Below are 12,395 nucleotides of genomic sequence, written 5' to 3' on the forward strand. Positions count from 1 at the left end.
ACTTCTGCTCGCAGTCTATAATAACCCCAAATCGGCTCAACCAATCCATTCCCACTATAACACACACATACCCCATAGCAATTGGGACCAAATCTATCAGAAACTTAACATCGAAAATCTCGAGTACACATCCTTATATCACATCCATAGCATACACTGCTCGCTCGTGAGCTATAGAAACTCGTAGAGGTCGACTTAACGCCTCTCGCCGGATGTTGATGTGCCAACTAAACGCTAAAGAAATAAATGACCGACTCACACCCGAGTCAAATAACACCAAAGCAGGTATAGAATTTACAAGAAAAGTACCTACTCATATCATAAAATAAGCACCATGTCATTACTCAGCATAAATAAATGAAAGAATATGTACCAGCCACGACATCGGGCACTACGCGGACCTCCTCCGCTGTCAACGGAAAGCTCTCCCGCGAGCTTTCGGTCCCTTGGCCTTCACTGGCCGTCCATCAGTAACTCGCGCAGTCCCCTACACTGATCCCTATAGCAGCTGTGGACACTCGGCCTTTCGATGGCCCGTCTGGTTGCAATGAAAGCAAACCATGAATCCCTTGGGGAAATCCTTGGCTATATGCCCATACTTGCCACATTAGTATCAAGAACCCAATCGACAAACCTCATCATGTCCCTTGCCACACTTCCCACAAGTGTGGCCCTTCTGGCCTCCAGATATCGAATCGGCAGGCTTTGCCCGCTTGGCTGCCGGCTAAGACTGTGCTGGCCGCCGATCCTTCCCCTGAGACTCGGCCTCCTCCCCGGCCTGAGTCTCCAACTCAATCTCCCTCTTCCGAGCATTTTCCTAGAGCTCAGCAAATATCTGGTATGTCAAGTTCGCTACGAACTCCTGAATATCCCTCCTCAGTATGCCCATATAACGACTCATATGTGCCTGCTCGGTAGACACCTGCTCAGGATAGAACATTGCCCTGCTCAGGACATATTTATCTCTGAACATGGTGGTGAACCTCTCCCAGGTCACCTCTGAAAGCTCTGCAAGAGTGAAGTTCGCTGTCACGAACTTCCACCAGTCCTTCGCTCCCAAGCGAAGCTGGTTCAGCGTGAACCGTACTCTCAGATGCTCTGGACATGAACACACATAGAAGAATCCCTCGATATCAGAAATCCATCTCATCACAGCGATCAGATCATGCGCCCTATCAAACTCCAGTGGCTTCGTGTTGCTGAACTCCAAAAACAACAATGAGTCACTTTCCTGAGGTCTAGCAGCAGCCACAACTACGGTAGCTGCAGTAGCCGCAGCCTTAATAACCGCTGTGTACCGCTCATCAAAAGTCTCAATCGATGTTGTCTTGATAGACCTAAACATCTCCGGAATCTTGGCTCGAATCGCCGCTGCCACCTCATCGTGAATCATCTGATGAAGCTCCTTGTCACCCCCGTCGCTCGTCTCAGGTCTGTGGCATGTAACAACCATGATGTATTTGAAACACAACATAAAAATATCAGAGACTCGCTCGAGCATACTCACACTCGATAACTCAACCTTACATGTTCCCTAGTATCCAAAGGATTCTTACTTGGACTGCGCACTGATCCGGTGTCTTCAGTAGTACGGGCCCTATACTACCGTCCACACCGCATCAGTATTCACCCAAAGTCCTCCTCCTTGGATCCCAGATCACAAGTACTCTATATCTCACTAGCATAGGCTACCCTTCAGTAGGCCTCCCATGAGCTCCTCACTGCTACCTAATCACTCTCAAGCATCTCATAGTAGCATAAATTTTCCTGGGCTAAGGCATCACAAATCAGGTCACTCTCGTCCTAATATGGATACCTAGCCTACTTTAGCATAACATATCATAGCATATCTCATAACACATAATGTAAGGGTACTTTAGGAAATCACCGTTCGGGCGCTGGATGATCGTACACACTGCTTCTTTCTGCTTTTCTCAAATTCTTTTACTTCTTTTAAAAAAATGTTTATTTTATAAAATTTTTTCTCAAATCCTTAGTTTGAGATCAAATACACCTGAAGATGCACCCGAATCCCTCAAACCAAGGCTCTGATACCAACTTGTAACGACGTGAATTTTCAAAACAATTTTTCATTTTTAAAACATACGTTCATTCACAAGATAATATCAAAACATAATGTATGCAATGTTATCATTATAATATAAATCCTAGAATCTCAAAAAATGAACTCCATGAGTGTTTAAATATCAAGCTGGCGCCTTCCCGCGATCCTCGCTAGAACCTGAAACACATAACACATAATACGCTAAGCATAAATGGTTAGTGAGTTCCCTAAAATACCACATACAACATATACGCCTTTCCAGGCCATAACTCTGTGGGACCTTTCGGTCCAAGTGTCTCAGGGGAATTCTGTCCCAAATCTCGGTAGACCTTCCGGTTCGTAACCTCCTGACCCTTCGGTCCATGTCATCTGAACCTTCTGGTCCTTATCATACATAACATACATAACACATACATAACACATAACAGCATATAGCACATTCATCTCAAAGCATATAAGACCTTTCGGTCACACATAGGTACCCTTCCAAGTACAGTATAGTGAGAAGACTCACCTCGGGTAACTCGGTAAATCTCGGACTTGGTAATACTGGTCTAGCCTCCGCCTAATCACATGGAATAATTTATTTAGTCAATATAACTCTCAAGGCTAGACTAATCCCTCTCTAGGTTCTCCCAGAAGGTTAAAAGAACATTTTACCCCTCTTATGGCTCAAAGATCCAATAATTAACTAAACCCTAAAAGTCAACCCTCCGGGTTACGCTGCGCGTACCAAATCTATACGTTGGCGTACCCGGTGACACCACAGAAACGGGGAACGTGACCCCTTACGCTACGCGTACTGGGATTACGCCCCGCGTATATCCCAGTTTCATGCTCCTTTGAGTTTTGGTCTTAATCGGTTAAGATAAATACTCATACTTCAGATCTGAATTCCTTAAGGTCACTTAATCCATAAAGTCGAAGCCTTTAAGCCTTTGCATAACTGTAAAGGTCCTTAATCACTCTAACACCTTTCCTTTTTCCTCATAAAGTCTAGATCTCATGCATGGATCACTATTCACGTTCAAGATTTGATTTTTATGAACCCACAACTCATAATACTCTGGAATATAGTAGATCTAAGCTGATGGAGACCTTTTGCTCATAAAGTCTCCACCTTGGGACCAAACACCCTAAAACTTGGTCCATGAAGCACAAATCAACAATAACAAGGAAAGCTATGAGTTTTTTACCTCCAAATGAAACTTCTTCTTCTGCAGATATCAGATCGAAGCTTGCACTACAACTTCTAGCCTCCACAAGAACCTCCTCTTCTTCTCCTCTAACACACAAATGCATTTTTGGCTCAATAATCCTCACACACTAGCTTGGAACGAAAATATCACTCTCTTAGGGTTTCTCTCTGAGGAATGGTGGCTGGAGATATGACCAACACATTCCTTTGATAGTCCACAAGCCACAATTAGGGTTTGCATCTGGGCCCGCTATGCCCAGCGTAACCCTGGGTACACCCAACGTACCTAGGCGAGTCCGCGTCTGACTTAAGCACATAAGTGCGCGCAGCGTACTCCTCAGTATGCCCACCGTACTCATCGGTTATAACATTACTTTATGGACTAATCTTGACAACTTGAAAAAGAATAAGGACTAAATGATTGTACCCGAATTTTGGGATGTTACAAGATGACTCTTAGGGTAGACCCTTAATATTAAGGAATATAATAGGGATGGGTAATTGGGTTGCTTGTTTGATGTTTAAACATAATAAATATATTATTGTGGGTTGAAAACCCTATGTACTCATCGGGTTTCTAGACCTGACCCACTCAAGCTTATTTGTATCACATGTGTCGATATGAAGTTACATTACATTGAGAGATTAAAGAGATATAGATCATTGGTGTAAATAAATGTATGTTTTGTGTATGCTTATGTTTCTATATTGAAAATGACATCCCAAATGTTTGTTTAACGTCTAGTTCCTGGTATGTACTTAATTTATAGTTTTTGCATTTTCTCTAGTACTCGGCGAGTTGTAGGCGTAACTGGTCGAGTAGATGCGAGTTTGGACACTGAACTTAAGTCGCCTACTTGGCGAGTCAAGGGCATGACTCGATGAGTAGATCCGCATAAATGAAACCCTAATTTTTAGGGTTTGACCCTATTTAAACACATTAGCCAGCTTCACCAAACCCCATCGTCCCCCTCTCGTCCAGAAGACCCTAGATCAAAACCCTAACCCATTTTGAGTGTTTACGAGCCTTTTTTGTGTATTATTGGTGATTATGAAGCTTGAGAATGAAGAAGAAGCTTGAGAGTTCAAGAAGAAGCAAGTTAATCCATAGGTTGTGTCCCATTTCCATCTCACTTGAGGTATAAAGTTTATACCTTGATCATGCATCTATTAAACCTCTTCTGGGAGTAGTTTAGGGCTTTAAGGAGCCATTTTGGGAATCATTCTCGAATGCAAGCATGTTGTGGGGTTGTGAATTCAAATCCAGAACCTTTAAGGGACTCCATGTCATAAAGGTGACAACTTTATAGCCATGGGATTCCCATGCTTCCTTGAAACTACTTTTTAGGACTTTTTAAGCTATATGACCCTTGCATGCACGTAAAGTTAGAAACTTTATGTGTTAAATCGACCCAATAAGGCTAGATCTATATTCTGGATGCATAGAGATTGAGTTAAATCAACTATATGGATTTGACATATGAGGGAGTCGACGAGTTGTTCAAACAACTCGGCGAGTCGGGTCGTGGTCCCTAACCTTTCTGGTTCCGAGTGAACTCGTTGAGTCTAGAAGATGACTTAGTGAGTTGGATTTGGTTTTTGGACTCAAAGATCATATGACTCGATGAGTTCATGGATGAACTCGACGAGCTAAGTGCATATGACCCAACTGAGATAAAGATGAACTCGACGAGTTCTACGGAGAACTCGATGAGTTGCGAGTAAAATGTCTCGACATGAATGAAGGAGAACTCGACGAGTTGTTAGGCTCAACTTGGCGAGTCGAGCCCACCAGGATATTAACTTTGACCGAAGCGTTGACCTTGACTTTGACTTTGACCTAAGTGGACCCTTATAAGGGTTATGAGTGCAGAAGGGGGTAATTAAAAAGGAATCACTATGTGTAGGAGTTGAGTAGAGTCATTTGCAACACCAAGGATAGTTCAGTTACTGCACGATATCGAGGTGAGTTACCTTTCAATAGATGTGGGTCTAAGGCCACAATGCCGGCCCACAGGTAGGAGGTTGTAGTTAGACGATTGTTTGTGTGATAATTCTCTCGTATGCCATCGGTTATGTTACATGCTAGCATGTAATGATTTATGTGGTAGTGGTAGGGGGTGAAATAGTCCCCAATATCTGGTTGAGATAGACCGAAGGGGGGGGGGGGGAGCAGCACCCAGATATGCTAGGCGGCTATCCGGTTGAAAAAGACCGAAGGGGAGGCCAGCACCCAAATATGCTAGGCAGCTATCCAGTTGAAATAGACCGATGGGGGAGACCGGCACCCAGATATGCCTGACCATGTATGTTATTGTATGGTATGTGGTATGCTGGGGGAACTCACTAAGCTTCATGCTTACGGTTTTAGTTTTGGTTTCAGGTACATCTTCCTCTCGGGGAAAGGAGTCGGCTTGACTGCAGTGCATCACACCTCACTTTCCGCATTAGTGGTCCATGGGATTTTATAATCTGATATGATTTTGTATGACATGATGATTATGGATTCAGTGATTGTCTTTTATGATATTACTATGAGGATTTTTCAAGCAATGGTTTTATAATTGTTAATTCCAAAAATAAAATTTTGGCCTTAAATTTTGGGATGTTACAGTTTTGAAAATGAATAAAATGCATTTCTTTGGAAATGCTTTGATAATGTATTTATCATGTTTTTCTGGGAACAAATTCCGCAACATTTTTATTAAAAGAGGTACTCTGATTTTTACAAAGCATAAAGAAAAATCGTTGTTTTCTGGCCGTGAAAATGGGGATGTCACAGTTGGTATCAGAGCATTAGTTTAAGCGAACTAGGAATATGGATTTATTTCTAGACTTAAAATTATAATGCTAAGAAATGATTGTGAGGAGTGTGTCTAATAAATTTAGGTAATACACCTGAATAGACACAAGCACTAGCTTATTTAGGGAAAATGCCTAACATGCTTTTATGTGCTAAATATGATATGCATTATATGATCGGATCTATGGTATGTTGCCGACCGGATCTGTATACTTTATGTGTTTAGGTTTCTAAATGTTTAAATAAGGTATTAGAACTGGAATGTAACTTTTCGAAAAGAATAGGGAGATTTACATGTCGATCGTAAATAAAATCTTTCCTATCTTAATTCTCGTCATTTTACACCAAACTTTTGATTTGGTGTATAAGATCGAATTGCAAGAACCCGAAGTAGAGTCGGGAACGCGAACTGTGACATCCCCATTTTCACGGCCAGAAAAGACCGATTTTGTTTATGCTTTATAAAAATCAGAGTACTTCATTTTATAAAAAGGTTGCGGAATTTGTTCCCAGAAAAACACGATAAATACGTTATTAAAACATCTTCGAAGAAACGTATTTTTATTCATCTTAAAACGTTTGGGATGTCATCGTTAATACAGAAACATAAGCATAAACAGAACTTACATGTGTTTACACTAGTGATCTACATCTCTTTAAATCTCTCAGTGTAAAGTGACTTCGTATCAACACCTGTGATATAAATAAACTGAGTGGGTCAGGTTGGGAAACCTGGTGAGTACATAGGGTTTTCAACCCACAATAATATAATTATTATGTTCAATCAAAGAATCAACCCAATTACCCATCCCCGTTATCTTTTTTTACTCTTTAAGGATTTATCCTAAGAGTCATCTATTCTTCATTCATTTATTCTGAAGTCCCTTACTTCCAGGGTTCTAGGACTGGCACTAAATCCATAGCTGCCAATGTTCGTTCATAAAGCACTAATTCCATAGCTGCTATAGTCTATTCATCGGGTACTAAATCCATAGCTACCATTCTTTATCTAATAGGTACTAAGTCCATAGCTACCAATATTCAACAGGTACTAAATCCATAGCTACCAACGTCTAACAGGTACTAAGTCCATAGCTACCGGTGTTTATCCCATAGGCACTAAGTCTATTGTTGCCAATGTATACTCACATCATCTTCTATCTCTCATCATTTATCTACCCATCATCATACCCAACATATTTGTATATATAAAATACGTATACAGTTTAAATCCTTTAAAACATGTATAAAACGTTCATCCAGCATAGACAGCAAGTATTCAGATAATATGCACATATAGCACGTAGTTTATATAAAATACTTCATATCTATGTGTAAGATGAAATGGACTATGCACTCACCTGAGAAGGTGGTGACTCGGTACTCGGACAGCGCTTCGTTTACTTTAAAATAATTTCTTTCGACGAAACCTAGTATTATCACCAATAGATTTTAGTCTATTATTCGCCGAGACTAATTAATAGTCTAGCTATTATTACTATTATATAAGCGTTAAAAAAAATACTTATATAACCCATAATAATAGCCCAAGTATTTATTATATGTTCTTAATAACGTTAATATAATTAAATAAAAACTATATTAAAAATAGCGTAGGCGTAGCTCACTTACAGCGGGTTTTATAGAAAACCAGGGTTTGCTTGGAGCAGCGTTTCCGAGCCGAAAAGCTCTTCTTCTCGGAGCCGTCGAGCACTCCGGGGCTTCCGCTTCGTGCTAGGGAGGTTCCCTAGGCTTTTCGGGGGATTTCGGGGCTAGAGAGAGGTTCTAGAGAGAGAGTAAAGAAAAGAAAGAATGGGAAAGGTGTGAAGAAAATGAGGGTGGGAGAGGTGGTATTTATAGGGTGAAAATGGCTGAACTTGGTGCCACATGTCACCATCTAGTGGCAAGACTTGGGGAGAAAGCAATGGCCAAGATTGTGCCACATCACCCATTTTCGCACAGCACACTTCCGACTTCTAAAATCCGTAACTTTCACATACGACCTCCGTTTTTGACGTTCTTTATATCCACGCGTAGGTAAAAATAATATCTACAACTTTCATTTTGACTCCATCGGCTAATTCTCGACCGATCTTAAATTTAACAGTACGAGGCGTTTAGACTGTTAAATGACCGCGAAGAATTCGTAACTCCTTCATACCGACTCCGTTTTCGTCTGTCTTTTTACCGTTGAGTTCCTATTAATGAGATCTTGAACTCTCATTTAGGTCACATAAGCCAAAAACCGCTCGAACTAAAATTCGAGTTTCGGGTCGTGCACTGCTAAGCCGAATCTTAGAAAAATCATAACTTCCTCATACGAAGTCAGATTTGGGTGTTCTTTTTATCGACGCTCTTAGTTGAACATATTCTATCACTTTTGTTTAGATTACTAAGGATAAATCTCGATCTATCGTAAATTCACTATTTACGCTTCCCGGTGCCGTGCCGGTTTTGCCGTAAAACTTCGACGGGCCATAACTTCTTCGTTATAACTCGGATTTCGGCGTTCTTTATATGTACGGAAACCTTGTGACATATTCTACAATTTGGTTAAGATTATTTATTCTAAATAATCTTTTGTCGAAAAGTCATTTTCGACCCCTATTGCCTCTAAATTGACTAGCCCGGATCTGCGGGCGTTACAAGTATCTCCCCCTTAGGATGATTACATCCCGGAATCATCAACGAAACAGGGCTCGTATAATGACTCCATACGTCATCTCTTCATCCTAGGTAATAATTATAACTTCTTTATTCCTTCGAGTCTATCTTTTAGACTTACTGTCTGTAAGTAGTACTTAATTGTGCACCTGCTATCTTCTTCAGGTTAGACTCCAGATTACGACGTATCATCATGTGATGCTCGTTTAGACTTAGGTCTTTTAGAGTTAAATTCTGAAATAAACTATGCCTTCCTTCACGTTCTAATGTGATATAATCACACTTTAACATGTAGCATTTCTAGCTACCAACTTCTTTAGCGTCGAGCCGATACTTCTATTGGTCGCTTTGATTTTTAATCGTTTGGTTTAAGTTGGACGCTATATCAAACTTGGTTCTCTGAACCACATAACCTACTCATCGTAGTCGGACTCAATGTGACATGACCACTAGGGTTGGGATAACAACAATCTTCTTAGTCATTACCGAAACAATGGTAACGACATACTTGAATAAAACAAAATCAATTACTGGCTTCTTGGTAACCTTGTGACTTTCCCTGATCCAAGTGTGAGTCCTGTGCTTCCGGTAGTATAGGCCTCTACTACCATTCACACCTACTCATACTCGTCCCAAGTATTGTCCCGCAGTTTCCCAAGTCACCATGCAGCAATTCATACAATCATTCAACACATCAGATAACAAAACGAAGGTTTTATATCATTTCTTGAAACGATTACATAGGTGTTCAAGTTCACCCTAGACTATGCCTCTACTAGGCTACATCATACGAAACTATGACTACTGCATAATCCGATCCTCGGGTAAGAAGTCCTCATTCTTGATTCCTCGCATGGTTCTCTGCTTCGTCGAGGATCATGTGAAATGCCCTTGGCCTTGGTGGCGTTTCTGGTCTTGCTGCTTTATTTTTCTTTGGGTAGTCTCTGGACATGTGCCCCTTGCCTCCACATCCATAGCATACTTTGTCATTATGCGTGCAGTCTTTGGAATAGTGACCAGTCCTCCCACACTTGTAACAAGTCACTTCTTCGTTGTACTTTCCACCATGCTTCTTCTTGCATCTATCACACCATCTTGCTTCACCTCCATTTGCTCCTCCAAACTTTGAGAATTTGTTTTCCTTGTTCGGCCTCGAAGATCCTTCAAACTTCCGCTTCTCTCCTACCTTATCTTTTTCTAGACCCACCTTTTCTCTTATCTAAGCCTCTACGTTCTTAGCTGCCCTAACAGCTGCTTTCAAGGTAGTTGTCATTTTGACCATTGGGCCAAAGTCAGTGGGCAGCCCGTTAGCAAACCTATCAATCTTGGAGAGTTCAGTAGGCACCAATTAAGGGAATAGCTTCATCCTCTCGGTGAATGCGGTGGCATACTCATCAACACTCATCTTTCCTTTCTTCAGGTTCTGAAACTCGTTGTTTAGGTCTATCAGATCTATCTCCGAGCAGTATTGCATTTTCAACTGTTCCAAAAACTCTTCCCACGACATCCTTAAGGCTTCTCCTCGTGGCATCGTATCTGCCAATAGCTTCCACCAGCTCAAGACTCTAGTTTTCAGTTGTCTTACTGCGAAGACAGTCTTCTGTTTCGCGTTACAGCTGCAGCTCTCAAACACCATCTCCATCTCAGAGATCCAATCCATAATCTCAACCGGCTTCGGGCTTCCTGAGAGACTTGGTGGTTTCGCACCCAAAAAATTCTTGTACATCCGCCCATCCTTGTTGTTTCTCCCTTCTAGGCCATCCCTTTGTTCACCTTGAGTCCCTACTTGACTCACTTGGCGGCTGTAGTTCCCTTCCTTAGATTGCTCGGGAACTGGCTCCGTCGGTTCAACATGTACGGTAGGTTCGTCCCTGTTCAACATTTGTCTCATTTCTTCCCTTTGTTCAGCTAACATAGCCCGAATCATGGCTTGAACTCCAGCCATGGTGACTGGCTCAGGCGCAACTTCTTCAACAATAGGTATTTGTTGAACCACTGGGGGTTGGTTTCGGTTCCCATTCACATTTACGTTTCCGCTACGGGTTCTTGCCATCTTGATCTCTACACCGAATAAGGTGAATCTAGATCTTAATTTAGGATTGATGTCTTAAATCATCCTTATCACTCCGAAACGTTTATATGCTAGTTCTAATATCGTAGTCGTACGTTTAGAATCCTAAACACATAAGGTTTCCAGATCCGGTCGGCAACAGACCATAGATCCGAACAACTAACAGCATATCAGGCACAAGTATTTAGCACATAAAAGCATTTTAGGCATAATTCCTAAAATAAGCTAGTGCTCACACCTCACAATCATCGCTTAGCATTCTAAGTTTAAGTCTAGAAATAAATCCATATTCCTAGTTCGCTTAAACTAATGCTCTGATACCAACTGTGACATCCCCATTTTCACGGCCAGAAAAGACCGATTTTGTTTATGCTTTATAAAAATCAGAGTACTTCATTTTATAAAAAGGTTGCGGAATTTGTTCCCAGAAAAACACGATAAATACGTTATTAAAACATTTTGAAGAAACGTATTTTTATTCATCTTAAAACGTTTGGGATGTCATCGTTAATACAGAAACATAAGCATAAACAGAACTTACATGTGTTTACACTAGTGATCTACATCTCTTTAAATCTCTCAGTGTAAAGTGACTTCGTATCAACACCTGTGATATAAATAAACTGAGTGGGTCAGGTTGGGAAACCTGGTGAGTACATAGGGTTTTCAACCCACAATAATATAATTATTATGTTCAATCAAAGAATCAACCCAATTACCCATCCCCGTTATCTTTTTTTTACTCTTTAAGGATTTATCCTAAGAGTCATCTATTCTTCATTCATTTATTCCGAAGTCCCTTACTTCCAGGGTTCTAGGACTGGCACTAAATCCATAGCTGCCAATGTTCGTTCATAAAGCACTAATTCCATAGCTGCTATAGTCTATTCATCGGGTACTAAATCCATAGCTACCATTCTTTATCTAATAGGTACTAAGTCCATAGCTACCAATATTCAACAGGTACTAAATCCATAGCTACCAACGTCTAACAGGTACTAAGTCCATAGCTACCGGTGTTTATCCCATAGGCACTAAGTCTATTGTTGCCAATGTATACTCACATCATCTTCTATCTCTCATCATTTATCTACCCATCATCATACCCAACATATTTGTATATATAAAATACGTATACAGTTTAAATCCTTTAAAACATGTATAAAACGTTCATCCAGCATAGACAGCAAGTATTCAGATAATATGCACACATAGCACGTAGTTTATATAAAATACTTCATATCTATGTGTAAGATGAAATGGACTATGCACTCACCTGAGAAGGTGGTGACTCAGTACTCGGACAGCGCTTCGTTTACTTTAAAATAATTTCTTTCAACGAAACCTAGTATTATCACCAATAGATTTTAGTCTATTATTCGCCGAGACTAATTAATAGTCTAGCTATTATTACTATTATATAAGCGTTAAAAAAAATACTTATATAACCCATAATAATAGCCCAAGTATTTATTATATGTTCTTAATAACGTTAATATAATTAAATAAAAACTATATTAAAAATAGTGTAGGCGTAGCTCACTTACAGCGGGTTTTACAGAAAACCAGGATTTGCTTGGAGCAGCGTTTCCGA

This window comes from Lactuca saligna, chromosome 7 (assembly GCF_052625555.1).
Source record: "Lactuca saligna cultivar CGN05327 chromosome 7, ASM5262555v1, whole genome shotgun sequence".
Classification (NCBI taxonomy): domain Eukaryota; kingdom Viridiplantae; phylum Streptophyta; class Magnoliopsida; order Asterales; family Asteraceae; genus Lactuca; species Lactuca saligna.